The sequence below is a fragment of the Phaseolus vulgaris genome, chromosome 11 (assembly GCF_051622355.1).
Source record: "Phaseolus vulgaris cultivar YP4 chromosome 11, ASM5162235v1, whole genome shotgun sequence".
In the NCBI taxonomy this organism is placed as follows: Eukaryota; Viridiplantae; Streptophyta; class Magnoliopsida; order Fabales; family Fabaceae; genus Phaseolus; species Phaseolus vulgaris.
In genome coordinates, this window is record NC_143508.1 from 2,486,664 (window position 1) to 2,513,920 (window position 27,257).

Genomic DNA, 27,257 nt, shown 5'->3' on the forward strand with positions numbered 1-27,257 from the left:
TTGTAAAATAAAGAATCAAGCTAAGTTATGGAGTATAAGCAAACATGAGCGAAAACACACTAAAAAGAATATTAAATGGTATATCAATTGAGGCTCAAAAACTCACTAGGGACAATCTATCAAAAGATTCAACCCAAAATTTCTCATAACCAACTTATTTATCAATTTTTAAGAAAATTCAAACAACAAATATCAAGAAACCAAGATTTGCAAGAATTATGAAACATGTCAACCATTAGACGATCCTAAAAAGCTTATTTATTTTATTTGAACAAAAAAATAAACTCAAACAAATCAAACAAAAATGAAAGACAAAAATAAATCCTAAACTATAATTCTCCTCCCTCGCACTTAAATCATACATTGTCCTCAATGTAAAATCAACAAATAAATGTGTATGATAAAAGTGAGAGAAGAAATACTCCCTCATTCAGCTTGAGGGAAGTGGCAACTGCAGCAAATCTCCTCAACCAACTCCTTCACAATATAAGCCAAGGGTCTTCGAATAGTGTAGCAGATAGATCATGATTGTTGGAAGGTCTGGCCAAGGCATGGGTGTAGCCAGTGGAGATGATGGAATGAGTGATATGGGTTTCACCTTAAATAGAGGAGGTTGTACTCTTTGAAGCTTCAAGGGATGGAAGAATAATATCATCTTCTTCTCCACTAGCAACGTCTACCTGAAATATGGGTAACATCTCTTCATCCTCTTCTTGTATTACCTCCAAAACCATGTCAACGCCATCTATTAGTGTGCAATCTTTTTCAATAGATTCTAAAAGTATAGCAACATTAACAACTTCTGTACCAATATCTGCATCACAAAGGTTAGTGCATTCATCTATCTCAACCTCTGTACATTCAATTGGATTGAAAAAGTTAAAATCTCCTAGAAACTCAAGCACAATTTCATCCTCATGGTTAAAAAAATGCACAAAATGATTTTTATCAACATGTGTCATAGTGTCTAATGCCTCTTGATGAAGCAATGATTTCTCCTCCATCGGTAAAGGTTGACATCACCTTTAAGAGAGGCAAAAGTAATACCACCCTCCAACTTCTACCCCTTCAAACCAAACTCTTCACTCTTAGGTTACATTCAGTTTTAACTCTTTCAAGCTATATCTTGTTGATAATATTGAAACTCTATCATCAATATATCCAATGTATACAGATAAAATTACATGTCAAAATATTATAACCATAACTATATATTGAAAACAAAATTCTCCAAACTTATTCAAATACATACCTGTACATCCAAATACGTAAACCAACATTTAAGAGCTTCTGAATTAGTGGCAGCACTGTGGTTAGAGAGTCATTCTATTTTTTAATTATACCGCTTCATCATAAAACAAATTATATTAGTAGAATAGTTTATCAAATTAGTTATATAATGAATAATAAAATATTAATATGTGAGAATAAGGTATTGCAAAAGATATATGGATAAGACAAGTTAATGATATTTGCATAGATGACCCTCTGAACATTCTTGTTATTGAAATATTTTCTTACATGATCATCTGAACAAGAATGATATCTTAATAATAGCAGTGTATCCCAAAGATCCTGAAATACAACAGAAGAAAAACACATAAATTTCGATCACATTTATATTCTCCACCACCTTTTTTTTATTGAAGTGTATCTATATGCATGATGAAAGGAATTAATAATACTAACAAGTTATCCAAATATAATACTTGGATGTTGGCTGAGAGCATGGGAAGCAACAATAGGTTTTGTTAAATCTAGTCTTTTAGAATCTTCGAAACAAATCGGTGAGTATGTTCAAAATGTTAATATCTGAATAAGATTTTAAAAACTTGGCGATATTGACTTTGCAATCTCTGATTTGTCTCTCTTAATTGAAATCACTATGTTTTATTATTTCATCGAATACTTATTTTAATAGTATTGCGTGACTCAGTGAATAATCAAATATCTCATTTAGATCTCTAATATCGTTTATTTCAACATTTCTTATATGAATTTTGATCAAAATAGTACTTGTCAATGTTAATGAAAAATTTATACCAACTTTTTTAATTTATATATTAGAATAATTTATTTATTAAATGAGATATAGTTGGATAACACATTTAATTGTATATCCATAATGCACATGAGAAATAAAAAAAAGGATAACATTGTAATATAAATCTTGTTAAAGAATATTATTTAATAATGAAAATAACAAGTTGGATATAAAAGAAAGAAATTATAAAGTGGGCAAAAAGGGAGTGATAAAGAAAATTTTAATGGTAATTACTCTGAATCCCTTCAAATTGATGTAAGAACTTCTTTCATTTCTTTTATATATAAGATAAACAAGTTGTAGAGCATAATGTATTGTAATTTGAACAAAATGTTCATTAAAATACAGGTTATTCATAATTAAGCATTTAAAAATAAAAACAAATTATATCAATAATTGACTAATTAGTAACTTGCACCTTAATTATTCAAATATTGTATATAGGTTGTAAAAGCATTATACTAATAAAAATTAATTAAAAATTTCTTAATTAATTATAGAGATCAATGTGATATCTTCATAACTCTCTCCTAAAATATAAAATTCATTGGATTTGAAGTTTGGAAATCTTTTAAACCAACCAACAAAAAAAATCATAGTTATCATAAGCATAAACTTGACTACCAAGCACTAAGTCCTTACAATTGTTAGTATAAGAAAAGTCAACACCAATTAGTAAGTCTAAAAATTTGATGTTTGCAACTGAAAAATTAAGATAACATAACGAAATAATGTATGTAACTAATTAAATAAGTAAATACTTTAAAATAACGACAATGAGATTACCTATCTTTATTCCAATAAAATTTGTTAAATTCTTGTCATCACAAGAGATTAGTCCATTTTTTTAGACAAAGAATAACACCTTAAATTTAAAAAAAATTGTTAGAATAGAGGTACGTAATCTCATTATTATTAATTTAAAGTATTTACTTATTTAATTAGTTGAATACATATTTTCTTTATTTTATCTTAAATTTTCAGTTGCAAACATCATATTTCTGGACTCACCCATTGGTGTTGACTTTTCTTATACTAACAATTCCAAGGACTAAAGTGAGTTTGGTAATCAAGTTCTGCTTCTGATAACTATAATTTTTTAGTTAGTTGGTTTAAAAGATTTCCAAACTTCATATCCAACGAATTTTATATTCTAAGAGAGAGTTATGGCGATATCACTTTGATCTCTATAATTAATTAAGAAATTTTTAATTATTTTTTATTAGTATAATGTTTTTACAACCTATATCCAGTGTTTAAATAATTAAGGTGCAAGTTACTAATTAGTTAATTACTGATATAATTTATTTTTGTTTTTAAACATGTAATTATGAATAACCTCTATTTTAATGAATATTTTTTCCAAATTAGAGGACATTTTGCTCCACAACTTGCTGATCTTATATATGAAAGAAATGAAAAAGGTCATTATATCAATTTGAAAAGATTCATGTTAATTACCATTTATATCTTCTTTACAACTCTCTTTTTGCCCACTTTATAATTTTTTAATTTCTTTCTTTATTTTATATCCAACATTTTTTTTTCATTATTAAATAATATTTTTTAAAAGGATTAATATTATAATGTTACCTTTTTTTTCTTATTATTTCGTTTGTTTCTCATGAGCATTATGGATATCCCTAGAGAAAAATAAATATTTGTTACCCAATTATATCTCATTTAATGTAAATTATTCTAAGTTATACATTAAACAAGTTGGTATAAGTTCTTCATTAACATTGACAAGTACTATTTTAATCAATATTCAGATGAAATTGTTGTGACAAATGATATTACAGATTTAAAAGGGATATTGGATTATGTTTTGAGTCATGGAATAATCTCAAAACAAGTGTTCAATGGAATAATAAGGCACTGAGAGTGAAGAGGGACAAACCAGAGATTTCAAAGTCAATATCGCTAAATTTTTAAAATCTTATTCAGATATTAACATTTTCAATATCTACTCACCGGTTTGTCTCAAAAATTTCGAAAGACTAGATGCAACAAAACCTATTGTAGCTCCTCATGATCTCAACCAACATGTAAGTATTATATTTGGGTAACTTGTGGGTATTATTAATTCCTTTTACCATGCATATAAATACGCTTCAATGAAAAAGGTGGTGAGGGAACATAAATGAGATCGAAATGCACGTGTTTCTCTTTTGTTGCATTTCAGGATCTTTGGAATACACTGTCATCATCAGGATACTATTTTTGTCTAGATGATCATGTAAGAAAATATTTTAACAAGAATATTCAGAAGGACATTCATGCAAATATTACTAACTTGCCATATCATATACCCTTTGCGGGTACTTATTTCTACGTATTAATATTTTATCATTCCTTTTATAACTAGTTTGATAAACTATTATAGTAATATCATTTGTTTTTTGATGAAGCGATATAATTCAGAAATGGAATGACTCCTCATACACAGTGTTGCCACTAATTCAGAGGCTCTTAAGTGTTGGTTTACGTATTTGGATGTACAGGTATGCATTTAAATAAGGTTGAAGAATTTTGTTTTCAATATATATTTATGGTAATAATAGTTTGACATGTAATTTTATGTGTATACATAGAGACACTGATGGTAAAGTTCCAATATTATCAACCAGATATAGTTTGAAAGAGTTAAAACTCAATGTAACCAAAGAATGGAAAGCTTGTTTTGAAGAGGTAGAAGTGGGAGGGCGAGGAGTTAAGTTTCAGAATAGACATGGAACTAAGATGTGGTGTTTGGAATTAGGTTTTTTGACCATGATGGGATTTATTTTGTTTTTATCAAAATGGGGTCCGTTTAAAAAAATTTATAAATTTAGGCAAGTCGTGCCTAATTGGGACGACTTCATATGCAGAAGTCGTCCATATTAGGCACGACTTCTGCCATGTCATACTAAAGTCGTGCCAACTTGGTACGACTTCTGCCCTGTCATACTGAAGTCGTGCCAACTTGGCACGACTTCTGCCACGTTATAATTTTTTGTTTTATTTTTAATTTTATTGTTTATATATTGGATAGTAAGTTATGTAATGTTAAAAATTAATTTCTTCTCATCATTACGTGTTCTGTAAAATCATTACTTCTCAAGCTATTTATTTTGCAAATTCACAACAATAATTCTCTATTTATTTTCCAAATATAATAATTTTTCATTTATCTATTTATTTCCAAATTCAATAACAATTTTCTTCATTTTTTAATTAATCAAATAATCAAGTTATTGTATTACATTACCGTCAAACATGATTCATACACGATTATCCAATTTTTTGTTCCTTAAAACTAACACTCTTAGAAAATTATGTATCAAATTAATTTTTAACATTACATAACTTACTATCCAATATATAAACAATAAAATTAAAATAATATATATATATATATATATATATATATATATATATGACGTGGCAGAAGTCGTGCCAAGTTGACACGACTTCAATATGACGGGGCAGAAGTTGTCCAAGTTGGCACGACTTCAATATGACAGGGCAGAAGTCGTGCCAAATTGGCACGACTTTAGTATGACATGGCAGAAGTCGTGCCTAATTGGAACGATTTCTGCATATGAAGTCGTACCGAATTGGCACGACTTGCCTAAATTGGTAATTTTTTTTAAACGGACCCCATTTTGGTAAAAACAAAAAAAAATAACCCCATCATGGTCAAAAAAACCTTCCAATTATCTAAAATTTCAATTTGTGTCAATGAGTAAAATGAAATAAAATGTTAACCATATATCTTTTACAAGAGGATCACTAGTACAAAAGTTTAAAACAACGACCCATTATTTAATGCGATTTTAGGGTAAAACGCTGTCTTTCAACACACGGTGATATTTTTTAAATTAACTTGATTTAAGAATGCGGCTATTACAAATAGTCGCCTTCTTAAATCTTTTTTTACCCTAATTCTAAAGTGCGTCACTAACGCTTTCATAGTTTCTTTCTTCTAGGCGCTTCACGTTTTCTCTCTGTTTATGCTCTGGTCTTCATCTCTTCTTTTGCGAGCTTCATTGTGTTCTCGTGCCATTGTAAGTTTGTTTCGATCAACTCTCTTTCTTCTTCACACATGATTTATAAATTTTTCTAGTTTCATTTATTTGTTTGTTTTCTTGCATTGGCGAAGGGTTCTCTGTCGCTTCGTTTTCTCTTATGTTTTTGCTCTCATGCTTCATCCCGTCTTCTACGAGCCTTCATTGTCTTCTTCGTGCCATTGTAAGTTCATTTCGAGCTCTCTTTCTTTTTTATCATTGGTTTATATATTTTTTTCGTTTCTCTTATTTGTTTGTTTTTTTGTATTAGCAAAGGTCACCACTGCTCTGTCGCCGTTGCCTTATCAGGGTTTAGGGTTTAGGGTTTAGAGTTTTAATTTTTATTTTTTTTAAAATAAAAATGCGGCTATTTACCATATCCGCATTTATAAATGACATTTAAGAATGCGGCTAAATAGTCGCCTTCTTATCTCTTGTATTTACGATTACGTGTGTTATCGTTTTAAATTAAAAATAGTCATCATCTTTTAACATTTTGCACACCAGTGAATCCCCATATCTTTTTCTTTCTTTGATATATTGAAAATAAATTATTAGAAGGTTAACTATACTTTAAATTATCATAATTCAATAATAAACACTTACATAGTAATCCTATATATACATCTTTAAATCAATACGTTTCATGTTTCATGTTTTTCTAATATATTACTATGCTATCAAAATTAATGTAAAAAAAATAATCTTTTTTAATTGATCTAGCTAATTTAAATCATAGAAAAGTTGTGATATAAAAAAACAATTTCACTATTTAATTGTAATTGGCATAAATTCTTTAGATATTTATGGACATCTTTTAATTTCATTCATATATTCTTACATTATCAAATAGTTTTCTTTTATATATATATATATATATATATATATATATAAAACTAAAACTAAAATGATTAAATTTAAGAATTAAAAGACAACAAAAAAATTATATTACATTCTTTTAACAATTGCGGTAAGATATATATTTAGTAGTTTAATATGAAATAATTGTTTATTTTAATTATATAATAAATATTATGAAGTAGACAAAGACATCATATAGATAATCTCTAAATTTAATCCCGATGATAAAGTTTGCCTTTATTTGATTACAAGTAAAAGGATAAGAATTTACATATAGATAAAATGAAGATATTTGAAATTACTTACCAAAATAACTATTTTTTCTTAATAAATTCTAATATCATGTTCTTTGTTAAGTAACCCAGTTTTAAACAACAATATAATCAATTATATTTAACTTAAAAAAATTATTTCACTAAAAAAAATCATTAAATAAAAACTAAACTTAGAGATAAAAAATAATTAACCACTATATTAACTAAATTAAATATTAATTTAGAGATTAAAAAATTATTTGTATCTAAAGTTGTTTTTATTATTTAATAAATAATTATAAAATAATTTATAAATTGATATCTAAATTAGCTATTTATTTATTTTACCTAGTATAAGATAATTATGTTACATAATAGCATAGGATGGCAACACTTATATTCTGTGTTAAGAAACAAGTCACATTTTGACAATGAAGTAGTTAAAGTGGTGGAATTAGGAAAACAAAACATGTGAGAAAAAAATAGAACATTTCATAAAGTTGTCCAACTAGAAGCTTACTATATATGCAAAAAGATCCACATACTATTCGAATCTTTCAGAAGAAACATGCAACTAAAACTAAAAAAATGATCAGAACAGGAATAGTGAAAATGCGAAAAATTACTTGAAAACAGGAATAGTGAAAATTGTGATCAGAACGCACCTTTCACCTTTCACGAACGAAGTGAATAAGCTTTATATTCAATTAAGAACTGTAAATGAAACTCAAATAATAGTGCAAGACTATATTTACTATAATTTATCTAACATCAACCTTATCTTATTCCTATTATTCCACTTTTATTTTACTTAAAGCATATAGTTAGTGTGTGGTCTATATAAAAGAGACGGAAAATCATCAAACAAGCTTTTTCTTCTCTCTGTCAAAATCTCACCAAAGGAAGTGAAATGAAGGTGCATGCATGTCCAATGACAGAGATTTGTTTATTTCTTCACCATCCCTTTCCAATTTTGATTATTATAGAATTCACTTATTACTAACAAGTAAAATTTACCTAACAATAAACTTTAACAATCAAATTAAAAAGATAAAAATAAAACTCAACTAACAAACCAAATTTTACAATCACATTAAAAAGATAAAAACATAAATATATGTACTAGGATATATTATTTAAAAGTTATAATTAAATAATATATTTATTTATTATACCACATGTTAAAATATTTAATAAGGATATATTAATTATTGAACATTAATTAAAATATTCAAAAATATGATGATAAATATAGTTTGGTAGTTACTAGTTAAATATTATACATGAAGAAGATACTAGTTAAATTATATATCTCATTAAGTTTTAGTAAGTTGGAAAGTAAAAGAAGTTGAAAGTTGGAACGAGCATGGAACAAAATTTTGATATGAGTATTTGAAAGAGAACAACAAAAGCCTCAACTCTATTAAGTTTGAAATAAGCTCAAAGATAGTTTCTAGTCACTTACGAAAGGAGTTAAGATTATGCGAGAGCTCAACTCAATATTTATGGTGAATTTTTTTTTATTACAATCAATCAATGCTCGTGTATCACATGAAGGTTTTCAACATATTGGTTGACTGCACACACATTGTTATAGTGGGTTAGACATTGTGCACAATAATTCTAAGATTGATGTTGATGTTTGATACATTATAGTAAATAAATGTAGTAATGTTACATAATAGTACAAGTGTTGCTAGTACCTTCTCATGTGAGTCAAAAAGAGTATAAGTGTTGCCATCATTCATTAGTAAATTTTAATATTTTGATCTCTCACGATGAAAAAACTTGTTAGACAAAGAAACATGTGAAAAAAGATGGGTGCAAGAATGCATTAATGTTGTTGTATTTCTCACAAGTATCTAAATTTCCAAACACTTTCATTCACAATTTTTAAATTATTAATAAAATATTTGTTATTTATCAAGGCAAAGTTTTATATTTTAAATATTTATATTTTAAAATTTATGAATGTTAATTTTGTTAACAATTTTTTATTTACATATTTTTCTAAATAAATATCACTTAAAATATGTTTTTTTTTAAATAATTATTTTTCCAAATTATTACATCCTATAAAATTATTTTTCTAAATAATTACAAGGTGAAGGTTAGGCAAAGTTTATGAAAATAAAAACAAAGTATCACACTTAGCCTCTTATTGTATTCTATGAACAAGCATTAACCTTACATTTCATTTCATATAATCTCAAAACAGTCTTGTTACTTTCCTCCCATTCAAGCATTATTCATTTTTGGATATTTTCTTTTCCTTCTATTCGTCCATATCTCTGTGTTTAGTAGATTTTTTTTATCATTCTTAGATGTTGTAATAAACTTTCTTTGTTGTTATTCTTAGGTTGATTAAGATAGAATTATTACCGGAACAAAGAATGGAATTATCAATCAAGTGAGTCTTTTGTTGTTGGAGAGCATTGTACCTCTTTTATGAACTGTACTTCAATCTTTTATTTCTTATATTCTCTGTTTCAATTATATTGGTGTTATTTTTTTCTAGCTTGGTCGGGATATTATCCAACAGAGTCATCAAGCCAATAGCTGAACATCAGATTGTCCTATTGAGTGTCTTGGTAACATATTGTCTTTTCCACCCTTCCACTCTTATATTCTCTGTTTCAGTTATATTGGTAGCTTCACTTATAATTTCTTTGGTCTTGTAACATTCGCTCATGATAAGAAGTTTCTTGGAAGCATCACATGATAAAATGTTAAATGTACGTACTTCTCTTTTCTAATTCCTTAAGATCTAATGGAATTTTTCCTCTGTCACATTTATACTAGGCAGTCATTATTGTGATTGACATAAACCTGTCCTTTCTGATTTTACTCTGACTTCTTAACATTTGTATGAAGAAATGTTGTCTCAAATATAAAGGTATCTAAGGTGTTTAGGATTTTTTAGTAAAATCAGTCTGCAAGCTTTTTCGAATAGTAGAGATTTGAATGCAATTTTGTTTAATGTGATGAGACGACCCACAAGAAGAAGAAGTACCAGAAGTCTCGCAAACACAGGAAATGGACTCTGCTGTGGTTTCAAGAAATTTAAATTAAAGCATTAAAAGTAAAGTTATAAATTTCAATTCAGGAAACTTTCTGCGTTGGGTTTGAGTTATTAACGATGTCACCTTACGAAAAGTTTAAAGATTAAAGCAAAGAAATGTGTTTTTAAGTGTGATTGACAAATGAATTTCTTCAAGCGAAGGATTGTAAACTAATTAAAGCTTGAAATGATAAAATAAAGAATCAAAGAAAAAGTATAAATAAAAGATTTAAATTGTGAGATCTACAATAGAAAAAATTACTAATTAAAAACTAATTTTTATAAACCAAAATAATTAGTTAGAATATTGTCTAAGTCATTATTAGTAAAAAATTATAAAGTAGTCTTTATTACAATTTTTAAATTGATCTCTATTATTCTTTTTAAAGACTATTTTAGAATCTAAAATAGTAGTACATAAAATCTTGATGGTTAACTTAAATACCAATTTACAAACTATTTTATAAGTTTTTATTAATAATATGAAGCATTTTAGATACCAATAGTTTTTTAGTCTTTAAACAATAATTTAACTTAATCAATATAATAAATAACTATTTTTTATTTCTAAATTTAGTTCCAATTTTATGATTTTATATAATTATAACCAAACTTGCATAAAATCTTAACAATGATGTAACGTGGTTACTTTGGTAAAATGTTGTCATCAAGTTGAAAATTATTAATTTTGAGTTAGCTGTATTAAAAGCATTAAATGCTAAGGATAATTGTATTTAAAATATTATAGTAAGTTTAACCAAAACAAACTAAAAATATCCAAAAATGGAAAAAATATGTTGTAGGAATTAAATGGTTGAATTTTGTCATTTATTTAATTTGTAACATAATACATTAACAAATTAAAACACCATTAAGTATATTAAGTAACGCAATTATGAAATTAAAATTCCATTAAGTATAGTTTTTAAGTCTTTAAATAATAATTTAACTTAATCAATATAATAAATAACTATTTTTTATTTCTAAATTTAGTTCCAATTTTATGATTTTATATAATTATAACCAAACTTGCATAAAATCTTAACAATGATGTAACTGCTTATTTTGGTAAAATGTTATTATCAAGTTGAAAATTATTAATTTTGAGTTAGCTGTATTAAAAACATTAAATGATAAGGATAATTGCATTTAAAATATTATAGTAAGTTTAACCAAAACAAACCAAATATATCCAGAAACCGAAAAAAGATATTGTAGAAATTAAATGGTTGAATTTTGTCATTTATTTAATTTGTAACATAATAAATTAACAAATTAAAACACCATTAAGTATATTAAGTAACACAAATTTGAAATTAAAATTCCATTAAGTATAGCTTTTAAGTCTTTAAACAATAATTTAACTTAATCAATATAATAAATAATTATTTTTTATTTCTAAATTTAGTTGCAATTTTATGATTTTATATAATTATAACCAAACTTGCATAAAATCTTAACAATGATGTAACATGCTTATTTTGGTAAAATGTTGTTATCAAGTTGAAAATTATTAATTTTGAGTTAGATGTATTAAAATTATTAAATGCTGAGGATAATTGTATTTAAAATATTATAGTAAGTTTATCCAAAACAAACTAAAAATATCCAAAAACCGAAAAAAGATGTTGTAGGAATTAAATGGTTGAATTTTGTTATTTATTTAATTTGTAACATAATACATTAACAAATTAAAACACCATTAAGTATATTAAGTAACGCAATTATGAAATTAAAATTCCATTAAGTATAGTTTTTTAGTCTTTAAATAATAATTTAACTTAATTAATATAATAAATAACTATTTTTTATTTCTAAATTTAGTTCCAATTTTATGATTTTATATAATTATAACCAAACTTGCATAAAATCTTAACAATGATGTAACGTGCTTACTTTGGTAAAATGTTGTTATCAAGTTGAAAATTATTAATTTTGAGTTAGCTGTATTAAAAGCATTAAATGCTAAGGATAATTGTATTTAAAATATTATAGTAAGTTTAACCAAAACAAACTAAAAATATCCAAAAATGGAAAAAAGATGTTGTAGGAATTAAATGGTTGAATTTTGTCATTTATTTAATTTGTAACATAATACATTAACAAATTAAAACAACATTAAGTATATTAAGTAACGCAATTATGAAATTAAAATTCCATTGAAACTACAATCATCTAGAAATAACTATAAGAATTACACTTTGCACTAAGATTTAGACACTTACACTAGTACATTTGAGAACTGTGATCAAGTATTTCTAAATCACGCAGAGAAACACCTTTATTTCAAGAACACTCTTGCAATGGCTTTCCATTTCAATCAAACAATTTTCTTGGGAATTGTGATCTTTGCTATGGTTCTACCTCAAGGTAATTAGTAAAATGATTTCATATTATAGTTTGATTATGGCATATAACTTTCATGATTTTTTTTAAAGGTACTTTCTAGTCAACAGTAAAGGATAAGGCAAAATAAAGTAGTTAATGATTTTGTATCCATTTTATATGTTGAAAACTAAGATAATAAATGGAATAAATTTATTTACAAAACATGTGAACTTGTTTTTTTTTTCTTTTTTTTGTGAAAGAAGTGATCGTTGCAGAACCTGTTACTGGAGCACCACTAACAACACAAAGTGATGCACCAGTAGACTGTAGTACAATAAAATGCGTTATAGGTCCAGAAGATTGTGATGATTGTTGCACCTTACAAAACCACAAGAGTGGATCATGTGCCAAAAAAGGCTATTATTATTTTTGTCAATGTCAGGACTAAACTTATATTGTATTCGTTCATGTTTTATGATCAAAGTTTAATAAAATTGATATTTTTTTAATTATTATCTTATTCCAATAACAATAAAAGTTTAGGCTAGCATTTATGTGAAAAATTAGTAAAATATAAGTAAATTTGCAAGGTAAGGAATTATTAGAAAAAGAATTACAATTTCATAGATAATATGAGATAGAAAATATAATATAATCTAAAGAAGATCCAAGAGAATTTGTTACTTTTGTCTTCAAGAAATTACTTTAAAAAAAAAAGGTATATGAATTTGTTATTTAAACAAGTCAATCTCGTTTTAGAGTGAGTAATATTTTAAAAATAATGATTTTTTTCTCTATAAATTATCACTTAAATGATTTTTTATTGCTTGAAGAAAGGGACATCTAAGTTTTTCTTTTAATTAAATAAATTTAAGTGAGGGTTCTAACACAAGTTATATTCTCGTATTTTTACAATGCATTTTACTTTGACTTTGATTGTATGGTCATAGTACTTAATGTTATATTCCATGTTTCGAACATGAATATTGAATTCATTTATATTGTTATGTTATTATGTTATTTATCAAATAGTTTGACATGTGATGAAGTAACTTAAAAGAGTTCCTACAAACACTTATGTACATCAAATCATCTGTGTTAAATATACAATCCAAAAATGAAATATCCTATACTAATAAAAGTGTATCTTTAAGTAAGAAGAAATTTAAATATTTAGAACATCATTTTAAGGTAGAACTAATGGATGTACAAAAACTTAAATGACATTATAATTGTTACATGACTATCCACAATTTGTTTCTATTAAAAAAAATGATATATCTTATAAAAAAAACATATTTTCCCAATTTAAATTATATGTATTATTTGTAGCTATAAAGATAAAAGAGGACAATATAACTAAAATAATATTGTATCATTTAGTAGTAAGAATTCGTATGTGATCTTAGCATGGATATTAAATTTAAGACCAAATTTTATAAATAAATAAAAAAACATGTTTTTGGAGTATGTGTAACATGCCGAGGGTAATAAGACAATTGATCTTAAGAAAACAATATTTTTTTTTTATAATCAATCACTAAAAAAACCAATTTTAGAGACAAAAAATAATTAGTTGTTATAATGACAAAATTAGATATTATTTTAGAGGCTAAAAAATTATTGGTATCTAAATTATTATTTATTATTGATAAATAGATTTTAAATTGGTATCTAATTAACCACACATAAGTTTTAGCTACCAAATATTTAGATTTTAAGGTTGATATCTAAAACGTTGGTATCTAATTAGATACCAATTTACAAACTACTTTATAAGTTTATATTAATAATATGAAGCATTTTAGATACCAATAGTTTTTTAGTCTTTAAGCAAAAATTTATCTTAATCAATATAATAAATAATTATTTTTTATTTCTAAGTTTAGTTGCAATTTTATGATTTTAAATAATTATAACCAAACTTGCATAAAATCTTAACAATGATGTAACTGCTTATTTTGGTAAAATGTTATTATCAAGTTGAAAATTATTAATTTTGAGTTAGCCGTATTAAAAGCATTAAATGATAATGATAATTGCATTTAAAATATTATAGTAAGTTTAACCAAAACAAACCAAATATATCCAGAAACCGAAAAAAGATGTTGTAGAAATTAAATGGTTGAATTTTGTCATTTATTTAATTTGTAACATAATACATTAACAAATTAAAACACCATTAAGTATATTAAGTAACGCAATTATGAAATTAAAATTCCATTAAGTATAGTTTTTAAGTCTTTAAATAATAATTTAACTTAATCAATATAATAAATAACTATTTTTTATTTCTAAATTTAGTTCCAATTTTATGATTTTATATAATTATAACCAAACTTGCATAAAATCTTAACAATGATGTAACTGCTTATTTTGGTAAAATGTTATTATCAAGTTGAAAATTATTAATTTTGAGTTAGCTGTATTAAAATCATTAAATGATAAGGATAATTGCATTTAAAATATTATAGTAAGTTTAACCAAAACAAACCAAATATATCCAGAAACCGAAAAAAGATATTGTAGAAATTAAATGGTTGAATTTTGTCATTTATTTAATTTGTAACATAATAAATTAACAAATTAAAACACCATTAAGTATATTAAGTAACACAAATTTAAAATTAAAATTCCATTAAGTATAGTTTTTAAGTCTTTAAACAATAATTTAACTTAATCAATATCATAAATAATTATTTTTTATTTCTAAGTTTAGTTCCAATTTTATGATTTTATATCATTATAACCAAACTTGCATAAAATCTTAACAATGATGTAACATGCTTATTTTGGTAAAATGTTGTTATCAAGTTGAAAATTATTAATTTTGAGTTAGATGTATTAAAATTATTAAATGCTGAGGATAATTGTATTTAAAATATTATAGTAAGTTTAACCAAAACAAACTAAAAATATCCAAAAATGGAAAAAAGATGTTGTAGGAATTAAATGGTTGAATTTTGTCATTTATTTAATTTGTAACATAATACATTAACAAATTAAAACACCATTAAGTATATTAAGTAACGCAATTATGAAATTAAAATTCCATTGAAACTACAATCATCTAGAAATAACTATAAGAATTACTCTTTGCACTAAGATTTAGACATTCACACTAGTACATTTGAGAACTGTGATCAAGTATTTCTAAATCACGCAAAGAAACACCTTTATTTCAAGAACACTCTTGCAATGGCTTTCCATTTCAATCAAACAATTTTCTTGGGAATTGTGATCGTTGCTATGGTTCTACCTCAAGGTAATTAGTAAAATGATTTCATATTTTAGTTTGATTATGGCATATAACTTTCATGATTTTTTTTAAAGGTACTTTCTAGTCAACATTAAAGGATAAGGCAAAATAAAGTAGTTAATGATTTTGTATCCATTTTATATGTTGAAAACTAAGATAATAAATGGAATAAATTTATTAAATTGTTTTTTTTTCTTTTTTTGTGAAAGAAGTGATCGTTGCAGAACCTGTTGGAGCACCACTAACAACACAAAGTGATGCACCAGTAGATTGTAGTACAATAAAATGCGTTATAGGTCCAGAAGATTGTCATGATTGTTGCACCTTACAACACCACAAGAGTGGATCATGTGCCAAAAAAGGCTATTATTATTTTTGCCAATGTCAGGACTAAACTTATAATGTATTCGTTCATGTTTTATGATCAAAGTTTAATAAAATTGATAGTTTTTTAATTATTATCTTATTCCAATAACAATAAAAGTTTAGGCTAGCATTTATGTGAAAAATTAGTAAAATATAAATAAATTTGCAAGGTAAGCAATCATTAGAAAAAGAATTATAATTTCATAGATAATATGAGATAGAAAATATAATGTAATCTAAAAAAAATCCAGAGAATTTGCTACTATTATCTTCAAGAAATTACTTTAAAAAAAGGTATTAAATTGGTAAATAGATTTTAAATTCGTATCTAATTAACCACACATAAGTTTTAGCTACAAATTATTTAGATTTTAAGGTTGATATCTAAAACGTTGGTATGTAATTAGATACCAATTTACAAACTACTTTATAAGTTTTTATTAATAATATGAAGCATTTTAGATACCAATAGATTTTTAGTCTTTAAACAAAAATTTAACTTAATCAATATAATAAATAATTAATTTTTATTTCTAAATTTAGTTGCAATTTTATGATTTTATATAATTATAACCAAACTTGCATAAAATCTTAACAATGTTGTAACTGTTTATTTTGGTAAAATGTTATTATAAAGTTGAAAATTATTAATTTTGAGTTAGCTGTATTAAAAGCATTAAATGATAAGGATAATTGTATTTAAAATATTATAGTAAGTTTAACCAAAACAAACAAAAAATATCCAAAAACCGAAAAAAGATGTTGTAGAAATTAAATGGTTGAATTTTGTCATTTATTTAATTTGTAACATAATAAATTAACAAATTAAAAAACCATTAAGTATATTAAGTAACACAAATTTGAAATTAAAATTCCATTAAGTATAGTTTTTAAGTCTTTAAACAATAATTTAACTTAATCAATATAATAAATAATTATTTTTTATTTCTAAATTTAGTTGCAATTTTATGATTTTATATAATTATAACCAAACTTGCATAAAATCTTAACAATGATGTAACATGCTTATTTTGGTAAAATGTTGTTATCAAGTTGAAAATTATTAATTTTGAGTTAGCTGTATTAAAATTATTAAATGTTGAGGATAATTGTATTTAAAATATTATAGTAAGTTTACCTAAAACAAACTAAAAATATCGAAAAACCGAAAAAAGATGTTGTACAAATTAAATGGTTGAATTTTGTCATTTATTTAATTTGTAACATAATACATTAACAAATTAAAACACCATTAAGTATATTAAGTAACGCAATTATGAAATTTAAATTCCATTAAGTATAGTTTTTTAGTCTTTAAATAATAATTTACCTTGATCAATATAATAAATAACTATTTTTTATTTCTAAATTTAGTTCCAATTTTATGATTTTATATAATTATAACCAAACTTGCATAAAATCTTAACAATGATGTAACATGCTTACTTTGGTAAGATGATGTTATCAAGTTGAAAATTATTAATTTTGAGTTAGCGGTATTAAAAGCATTAAATGCTAAGGATAATTGTATTTCACCAAAACAAACTAAAAATATCCAAAAACCGAAAAAAGATGTTGTAGGAATTAAATGGTTGAATTTTGTCATTTATTTAATTTGTAACATAATACATTAACAAATTAAAACAACATTAAGTATATTAAGTAACGCAATTATGAAATTAAAATTCCATTGAAACTACAATCATCTAGAAATAACTATAAGAATTACACTTTGCACTAAGATTTAGACACTTACACTAGTACATTTGAGAACTGTGATCAAGTATTTCTAAATCACGCAGAGAAACACCTTTATTTCAAGAACACTCTTGCAATGGCTTTCCATTTCAATCAAACAATTTTCTTGGGAATTGTGATCTTTGCTATGGTTCTACCTCAAGGTAATTAGTAAAATGATTTCATATTATAGTTTGATTATGGCATATAACTTTCATGATTTTTTTTAAAGGTACTTTCTAGTCAACATTAAAGGATAAGGCAAAATAAAGTAGTTAATGATTTTGTATCCATTTTATATGTTGAAAACTAAGATAATAAATGGAATAAATTTATTTACAAAACATGTGAACTTGTTTTTTTTTTCTTTTTTGTGAAAGAAGTGATCGTTGCCGAACCTGTGTTACTGGAGCACCGCTAACAACACAAAGTGATGCACCAGTAGATTGTAGTACAATAAAATGCGTTGTAGGTCCAGAAGATTGTCATGATTGTTGCACCTTACAACACCACAAGAGTGGATCATGTGGCAAAAAAAGGCTATTATTATTTTTGTCAATGTCAGGACTAAACTTATAATGTATTCGTTCATGTTTTATGATCAAAGTTTAATCAAATTTATAGTTTTTTAATTATTATCTTATTCCAATAACAATAAAAGTTTAGGCTAGCATTTATGTGAAAAATTAGTAAAAAATAAATAAATTTGCAAGGTAAGGAATTATTAGAAAAAGAATTACAATTTCATAGATAATATGAGATAGAAAATATAATGTAATCTAAAAAAAATCCAGAGAATTTGTTACTATTATCTTCAAGAAATTACTTTAAAAAAAAGGTATATGAGTTTGTTATTTAAACAAGTCAATCTCGTGTTAGAGTGAGTAATATTTTTAAATAGTGATTTTTTTCTCTATAAATTATCACCTAAATGATTTTTTATTGCTTGAAGAAAGGGACATCTAAGTTTTTTTTTAATTAAATAATATCATTTAAGTGAGGGTTCTAACACAAGTTATATTCTCGTATTTTTACAATGCATTTTACTTTGACTTTGATTGTATGGTCATAGTACTTAATGTTATATTCCATGTTTCGAACATGAATATTGAATTCATTTATATTGTTATGTTATTATGTTATTTATCAAATAGTTTGACATGTGATGAAGTAACTTAAAAGAGTTCATACAAACACTTATGTACATCAAATCATCTGTGTTAAATATACAATCCAAAAATGAAATATCCTATACTAATAAAAGTGTATCTTTAAATAAGAAGAAATTTAAATATTTAGAACATCATTTTAAGGTAGAAATAATGGATGTACAAAAACTTAAATGACATTATAATTGCTACATGACTATCCAAAATTTGTTTCTATTAAATAAAAAATGATATATGTTATAAAAAAAACATATTTTCCCAATTTAAATTATATGTATTATTTGTAGCTTTAAAGATAAAAAAGGACAATATAACTAAAATAATATTGTATCATTTAGTAGTAAGAATTCGTATGTGATCTTAGCATGGATATTAAATTTAAGACCAAATTTTATAAATAAATAAAAAACATGTTTTTGGAGCATGTGTAACATGCCGAGGGTAATAAGACAATTGATCTTAAGAAAACAATTTTTTTTTTTTATAATCAATCACTAAAAAAAACCAATTTTAGAGATAAAAAATAATTAGTTGTTATAATGACAAAATTAGATATTATTTTAGAGGCTAAAAAATTATTGGTGGCTAGAAAATAGAGTAAAGACACTGGAAGAGGATTTAGAACATTCAAAAATGGATTTTGAAAATCTGGAAATCATTTACAAAAATTCCTTTTGCAAGTGTGATACTCTAGTTTGTGAAAATTGTGAAAATCTTGAAAAGAAGGTCTACTATCTTGTTAAAACAGTGGATAAGTTTTCTAAAGGCCAATCAAACTTTGAGAGTGTGCTAGCATCTCAAAATTGTGTTTTTGAAAAATTTGGATTGGGTTTTAATCCACAAAACAAGCAAGATAGATTTTCAAAATCATTTTCGAAAATGCCAGAAAAACAATCGATTGGACCATCGAAACAACCGATTGTTACATGCTTCTATTGCATGAAAAGAGGTCATTCTGTGCGATTCTGTAAAATCAGAAAACATGTTGTTCCTAAAGGGCTTATGAAGTGGATTCGCAAGAAAAATAAAGCTTGTATTGATGAGTATAAACCAGATGGACCCACATTCATAAGGGGACCAAACCTATGTACTTGAAAATCTTTTTTATAGGAAACCTTGTAGGAGAACAAGCAACTTTGGTACTTGGACAGTGGATGCTCCAAGCATATGACAGGGGACAAATCAAAGTTCCTGAGAATATCCTTCAAGCAAGAGGGTCACGTCACCTATGGAGACAACAACAAAGGAAGAATTCTTGGGAGAGGATCCATAGGAGATGAGAGCATCTTGGTGATTCATGATGTGCTCTTTGTTGAAGGCCTAAAGCATAATCTTCTGAGCATTAGCCAACTATGTGACAAGGGGTATCAAGTGATGTTCAAGACAAACACATGTGAAATCTGTCTACCCAACACCAAAGAGGTAATGTTGGTAGGTAAGAGAGTTAATAATGTGTATCTTCTAGATATCTCTTCACCATGTTCAATTGGATGTCTTCTATCCAAGCAAGATGAATCTTGGCTTTGGCATAGAAGAATTGTTCATATTCACATGAATCATTTGAACAAGCTAATATCAAAAGATCTTGTGATTGGGCTGCCAAAACTCAAGTTTGAGAGGGATCACATTTGTGAAGCTTGCCAATAAGGGAAACAAGTGAAAAGTTCTTTTAAAACCAAAAATGTTGTCTCTTCATTGAGACCTCTTGAACTCCTTCACATGGATCTCTTTGGACCCTCTAGAACTATGAGTCTTGGTGGAAATTATTATGCTCTTGTTATTGTTGATGATTTCTCTAGGTACACTTGGACCTTGTTCTTGGAATCAAAGAGTGATGCCTTTGCTGCATTCAAAAAGCTAGCAAGAAGACTTCAAAACACAAAGAACAACAACATAGGTTCCATAAGGAGTGACCACGGAGGAGAATTTCAAAATGAGAAGTTTGTCAAGTTTTGTGAGAAGCTGGGGATTCTACACAATTTCTCTGCTCCAAGAACACCACAGCAAAATGGAGTTGTAGAGAGGAAGAACAGGTCTCTTGAAGAGCTTGCAAGGACAATGCTTAGTGAATCATCACTTGCAGATGATTAGAAAAAAGATGTTGTAGGAATTAAATGGTTGAATTTTGTCATTTAATTGATTAATTATATCAGTAATTGATTAATTAGTAACTTGTACCTTAATTATTAAAACATTGGATATAAGTTGTAAAAGCATTATATTAATAAAAATTAATTAGAGATTTCTTACCTCCATAACTCTCTCCTACAATATAAAATTCATTGGATCTGAAGTTTGAAAATCTTTTAAACCATCCAACCAAAAATTCATAGTTATCAGAAGCAGACACTTTATCACCAAGCTCACTTAAGTCTTTGGAATTGTTAGTATAGGAAAAACCAACACCAATGGGTGAGTCCAGAAATATGATGTTTGCAACTGAAAAATTAAGAAAAGATAACACGAAATTATGCTTCCAAAAACTAATATTGAAGTCAATTAATATTAATTAGTAGGAAACACATAAATAATATTAAAGTGTTTACTCTAAAAAAAAATCCTAAAATATAATTTATAAAATCTTGTATGTAGTAAATTATAAAAAAAAAAAAAATTGATTGTAGATTCCTTAATTTGATTGTAGATTCCTAAAAAAAAATTGATTGTAGATTCCTAAAAAAAATTAAGTATTAATAGAATAATCATTAAACTATTAAAGGAGTATGGTGGTATATGATTTTCATAATATAGATGTAATTTATTAGATATAATTTTAATGAGCAATAAACTTAAACTGGTAATTATTTATTAAATTTTGATTGTAGATTCCTTAATTTGATAGGTGTTCAAATATATTTTTTTATTAAGTATTGTCTATTGGAATGTCTTTTTCATTCATTTAAATTTATACATTAAATAAAAACATTTTAGGAGTTTTTTTAAAAAATAAAAACATTTATAATTCACTTATGATGATAAATATAATTTAAACTATAAAAATAATTTATAAATATTTTTAAAATTGTGATGATTATGTCACTAGTATCATTCCTTTTAGTAACTGTAGGGCAGTTGAATGCGAGAAATAGGTGGGTATAGTATAAAGCGGGTGAGGAATAGCAAAACAGTTGGACTAGGCAGAAGAACCCATCATTTTTAGGAATAGTACTGGGGATATAAAATCTGAAGTTGTAAATAGTAACTATTGGGCCAGCTGAATGTGCCCAGGCTTTTTAGCCAATTTAGTGCGGATATAAAATCGTAGGCTGCTTCTTCCTGCACCTCCATACCTTCTTCTCTCACCTCCATAGATTTTCGTATTTCCAAAAATGTCCCTCTATAATATTCTAGATTACATAATCCGGAAGTCATTTTTCAAATTTGTAATTAGCTTCCAGATTATATAATCCAGAAGTCTTTTTTCAGATGCATTATTACTTTCCGGATTACATAATCCGGAAGTCTTTTTTAACTTCCGGATTATGTAATCCGGAAGTATTTTTTCAAATGCGTTTTCGGATTACATAATCCGGAAGTTACTCTATGGGGGTGGCACAAGAAGGACAAAAATGTATTTTCATTTTGTGTATGGAGGTGTCAGAAGAAGATATGGAGGTGCAGGAAGAAACAGTCAAAATCGTGACGTTAGCAGATAGAAAAACTGGAACAGGCTAATGGGCCTACATTTTTTAGAACTGAGCGTTTAGATAAATGAAAACAAGGGCTTCCAAAAGTAAAAGTAATAATAAAAAATAGAGGCTTAAGAACTTGCTCACCTAAAAACATTTCAAATATAATTTTTATTAATATTTATGGAAATGCTAATCAAATATTAAGAAACTTCAGAGTGATGAGTATACTAAAGTCACCATCCCTTATCTTCAGTTGATTTTTTTTAATTATAATTAAAAAATAAGATAAAAATATTATTGTATAAATTTGATTTTATTTTAAAAAATTCTCGGACATGGATTTCTTGTATAAAATTTTATTTTATGGTTCATAATTTCAAAATTCAGATTTAATTATTTTTTAAATTGTTATTTTGTTTAAAATATTAATATGCAAAAATAATTGTGGGTAGATGAATCAAACTAAATAATATTTTTTAGTTTATATCTATTTTATTTATTTGTTAGTATTTCCAATTTCGTTAGCTTTTTATATTTTTTCAAATTAATTCTACTGTATTATTTTAATATTTCTCAATTAAACTTAGATGCATCTTAGTATACTTTGTAAAAAATATATATATATGAGCTTCCCATTTTTATACATGCACATATATATAAATTTATTATTTTAAAATAAATTTTCTATTCATTTATCCTTTGTAAGAGACTTTTTATTGTTTTATAAAACTTTATTCATATAATACAATGAAGGACGATTATTACCAATTTTTCCATTATCATTATACTTGCCAAATTTAACTGTTGTTCATATGTCACAATATTTTTTATAAGAAAGTTTTGACATCAAATATTAATTCTCGTTATATATATATATATATATATATATATATATATATATATATATATATATATATATATATATATATATATATATATAATTAAGCTATACAAATATTAAAATACAAGTATGTTGCCTAACATACTTTTGATAGAAAATCCACACTTAATATTCTGTTTTATTATTGCTAACGATAAAAAAAATTACACTCCCATTTTCTTTACCAAGTATATTTACAGTTTTTTTATAAAAAAATACAATTAATATAGGTTGATGTTAATGGTTTTAAAGGTTTTATGTGTATACCTTTTCACAATAAAAACATTCTTTAAATAAATATTAACATCAACTTCTTGCTATATCCACACATACTCTAGCAGCAATGCCTCGGGAGGAGCTAGAGCTTGCGGTGCTTCTTATCATCTTCAACCAACTATATATGAATTCTATGTCAATTTGTTAATGAAAGCAAGATTTAGAATTTTTGTCAATTAAGACAATTTTGAAAACTCAAAAGTGGACTAGATACTCATAAAAAATTGTTTTTTACTCACTTGTTACTATATTTCTTTATTATTTTATAATAATAAACATTATTATTTTCAACTTCCACTTCTACTAACCTTTTTATATTTATTTTTTAACATTTCTAAGAGTAACTCTTACTCATAATTTTATTTTATTTCTTTTACAGGTATGCAATTAAATAAGTTTGGATTGTTTTCAATATATAGTTATGGTTATAATATTTTGACATGTAATTTTATGTATATACAGTGGAGACACTGATGGTAGAGTTCCCATATTATCAACCAAATATAGCTTGGAAGAGTTGAAACTGAATATAACGAAACAGTGGAGAACTTGGTTTGCAGGTGTAGAAGTGGGAGGGTGGGTGGAGGAGTATGAGGGTGGTCTTACTTTTGCCTCCGTTAGAGGTGCTGGCCACCAAGTTCCAGTTTCTGCGCCACAACCAGCACTTACTCTCTTTTCCCATTTCCTATCTTCTCAATCTCTTCCATCCTCTCGCTTCTAGTTCATTCTACTTGTATGTATATTATTGTGTATGTTCTTTTGGCTTGTGCCTAGATCAATGAAAAACAATTATTAGTTTGGAAAAACCGTAGCTTAAGAACCTTTTAATTCTATGTGATTGATGACTCTTTTCCTAGAGTAAGTTTTGTTTTTCTTTTACATAATTAATTTTTTCTTAAGGTAAAATGTTTTAACACTTAATTTTTACATATTCCTCTTTTATTTAACGTCTGCAAATTATGATCATTAATAAGTGAATTTATATTAAGAGGAAAATAAATTATGAATGACAAAAAAAAATATTCGTAACTTACAGAAGGAATCTATCTATATCTAAATGTGTCTTTGTAAATAATTTGATAATGTACAATCATTATAAGTATAGTTTAAAGCTTAAAGAAGAAACTGAAAAACAAAAATTCTAAATCTTGCTTTCATTAACAAATTGACATAGAATTCATATATAGTTGGTTGAAGATGATAAGAAGCACCGCAAGCTCTAACTCCTCCCGAGGCATTGCTGCTAGAGTCTGTGTGGATATAGCAAGAAGTTGATGTTAATATTTATTTATTGGTTTAGACGGGTCAAATATTGATATAAATAATGTTTTTATTGTGAAAAGGTATACACATAAAACCTTTAAAACCATTAACATCAACCTATATTAATTGTATCTTTTTTATAAAAAAACTGTAAATATACTTGGTAAAGAAAATGGGAGTGTAATTTTTTTTATCGTTAGCAATAATAAAACAGAATATTAAGTGTGGATTTTCTATCAAAAGTATGTTAGGCAACATACTTGTATTTTAATATTTGTATAGCTTAATTATATATATATATATATATATAACGATAATTAATATTTGATGTCAAAACTTTCTTATAAAAAATATTGTGACATAAGAACAACAGTTAAATTTGGTAAGTATAACGATAATGGAAAAATTGGTAATAATCGTCCTTCATTGTATTATATGAATAAAATTTTATAAAACAATAAAAAGTCTCTTACAAACATTGTTGGATAAATGAATAGAAAATTTATTTTAAAATAATAAAGTTATATATATGTGCATGTATAAAAATGGGAAGCTCATATATATATTTTTTACAAAGTATACTAAGATGCATCTAAGTTTAATTGAGAAATATTAAAATAATACAGTAGAATTAATTTGAAAAAAATATAAAAAGCTAACGAAATTGGAAATACTAACAAATAAATAAAATAGATATACACTAAAAAATATTATTTAGTTTGATTCATCTACCCAGAATTATTTTTGCATATTAATATTTTAAACAAAATAACAATTTAAAAAATAATTAAATCTGAATTTTGAAATTATGAACCATAAAATAAAATTTTAGTATACTCATCACTCTGAAGTTTCTTAATATTTGATTAGCATTTCCATAAATATTAATAAAAATTATATTTGAAATGTTTTTAGGTGAACAAGTTCTTAAGCCTCTATTTTTTATTATTACTTTTACTTTTGGAAGCCCTTGTTTTCATTTATCTAAACGCTCAGTTCTAAAAAATGTAGGCCCATTAGCCTGTTCCAGTTTTTCTATCTGCTAACATTACGATTTTATATCCGCACCAAATTGGCTAAAAAGCCTGGGCACGTTCAGCTGGCCCAATAGTTACTATTTACAACTTCAGATTTTATATCCCCAGTACTATCCCTAAAAATGATGGGTTCTTCTGCCTAGCCCAACCGTTTTGCTATTCCTCACCCGCTTTATACTATACCCACCAATTTCTCGCATTCAACAGCAAAAGGAATGATACTAGTGACATAATCATCACAATTTTAAAAATATTTATAAATTATTTTTATAGTTTACATTATATTTATCATCATAAGTGAATTATAAATGTTTTTATTTTTTAAAAAAACTCCTAAAATGTTTTTATTTAATGTATAAATTTAAATGAATGAAAAAGACATTCCAATAGACAATACTTAATAAAAAAAATATTTGAACACCTATCAAATTAAGGAGTCTACAATCAAAATTTAATAAATAATTACCAGTTTAAGTTTATTGCTCATTAAAATTATATCTAATAAATTACATCTATATTATGAAAATCATATACCACCATACTCCTTTAATAGTTTAATGATTATTCTATTAATACTTAATTATTTTGTTTATTTTATAATTTACTACATATAAAATTATATAAATTATATTTTAGGATTTTTTTTAGAGTAAACACTTCAATATTATTTACGTGTTTCCTACTAATTAATATTAATTGACTTCAATATTAGTTTTTGGAAGCATAATTTCGTGTTATCTTTTCTTAATTTTTCAGTTGCAAACATCATATTTCTGGACTCACCCATTGGTGTTGGTTTTTCCTATACTAACAATTCCAAAGACTTAAGTGAGCTTGGTGATAAAGTGTCTGCTTCTGACAACTATGAATTTTTGGTTGGATGGTTTAAAAGATTTTCAAACTTCAGATCCAATGAATTTTATATTGTAGGAGAGAGTTATGGAGGTAAGAAATCTCTAATTAATTTTCATTCATATAATGCTTTTACAACTTATTTCCAATGTTTTAATAATTAAGGTACAAGTTACTAATTAATCAATT

General features: G+C 25.5%; 2 long non-coding RNA genes and 2 pseudogenes across 2 annotated transcripts; all 4 read left to right on the forward strand.

Annotated features, from left to right (window-relative positions):
- Positions 1-2,353: 2,353 nt before the first annotated feature.
- On the forward strand, positions 2,354-24,722 carry LOC150022961 (serine carboxypeptidase-like 35; annotated as a pseudogene).
- Positions 12,505-13,106, forward strand: LOC150022962 (uncharacterized). The gene is made up of 2 exons (XR_016517164.1): positions 12,505-12,639; positions 12,861-13,106. It is a non-coding gene; the product is annotated as an uncharacterized LOC150022962 (long non-coding RNA).
- Positions 15,681-16,314, forward strand: LOC150022963 (uncharacterized). The gene is made up of 2 exons (XR_016517129.1): positions 15,681-15,862; positions 16,069-16,314. It is a non-coding gene; the product is annotated as an uncharacterized LOC150022963 (long non-coding RNA).
- Positions 24,723-26,341: 1,619 nt separating the features above from the next.
- Positions 26,342-27,257, forward strand: part of LOC150022964 (serine carboxypeptidase-like 35) — a 114,390-nt pseudogene continuing 113,474 nt past the window's right edge.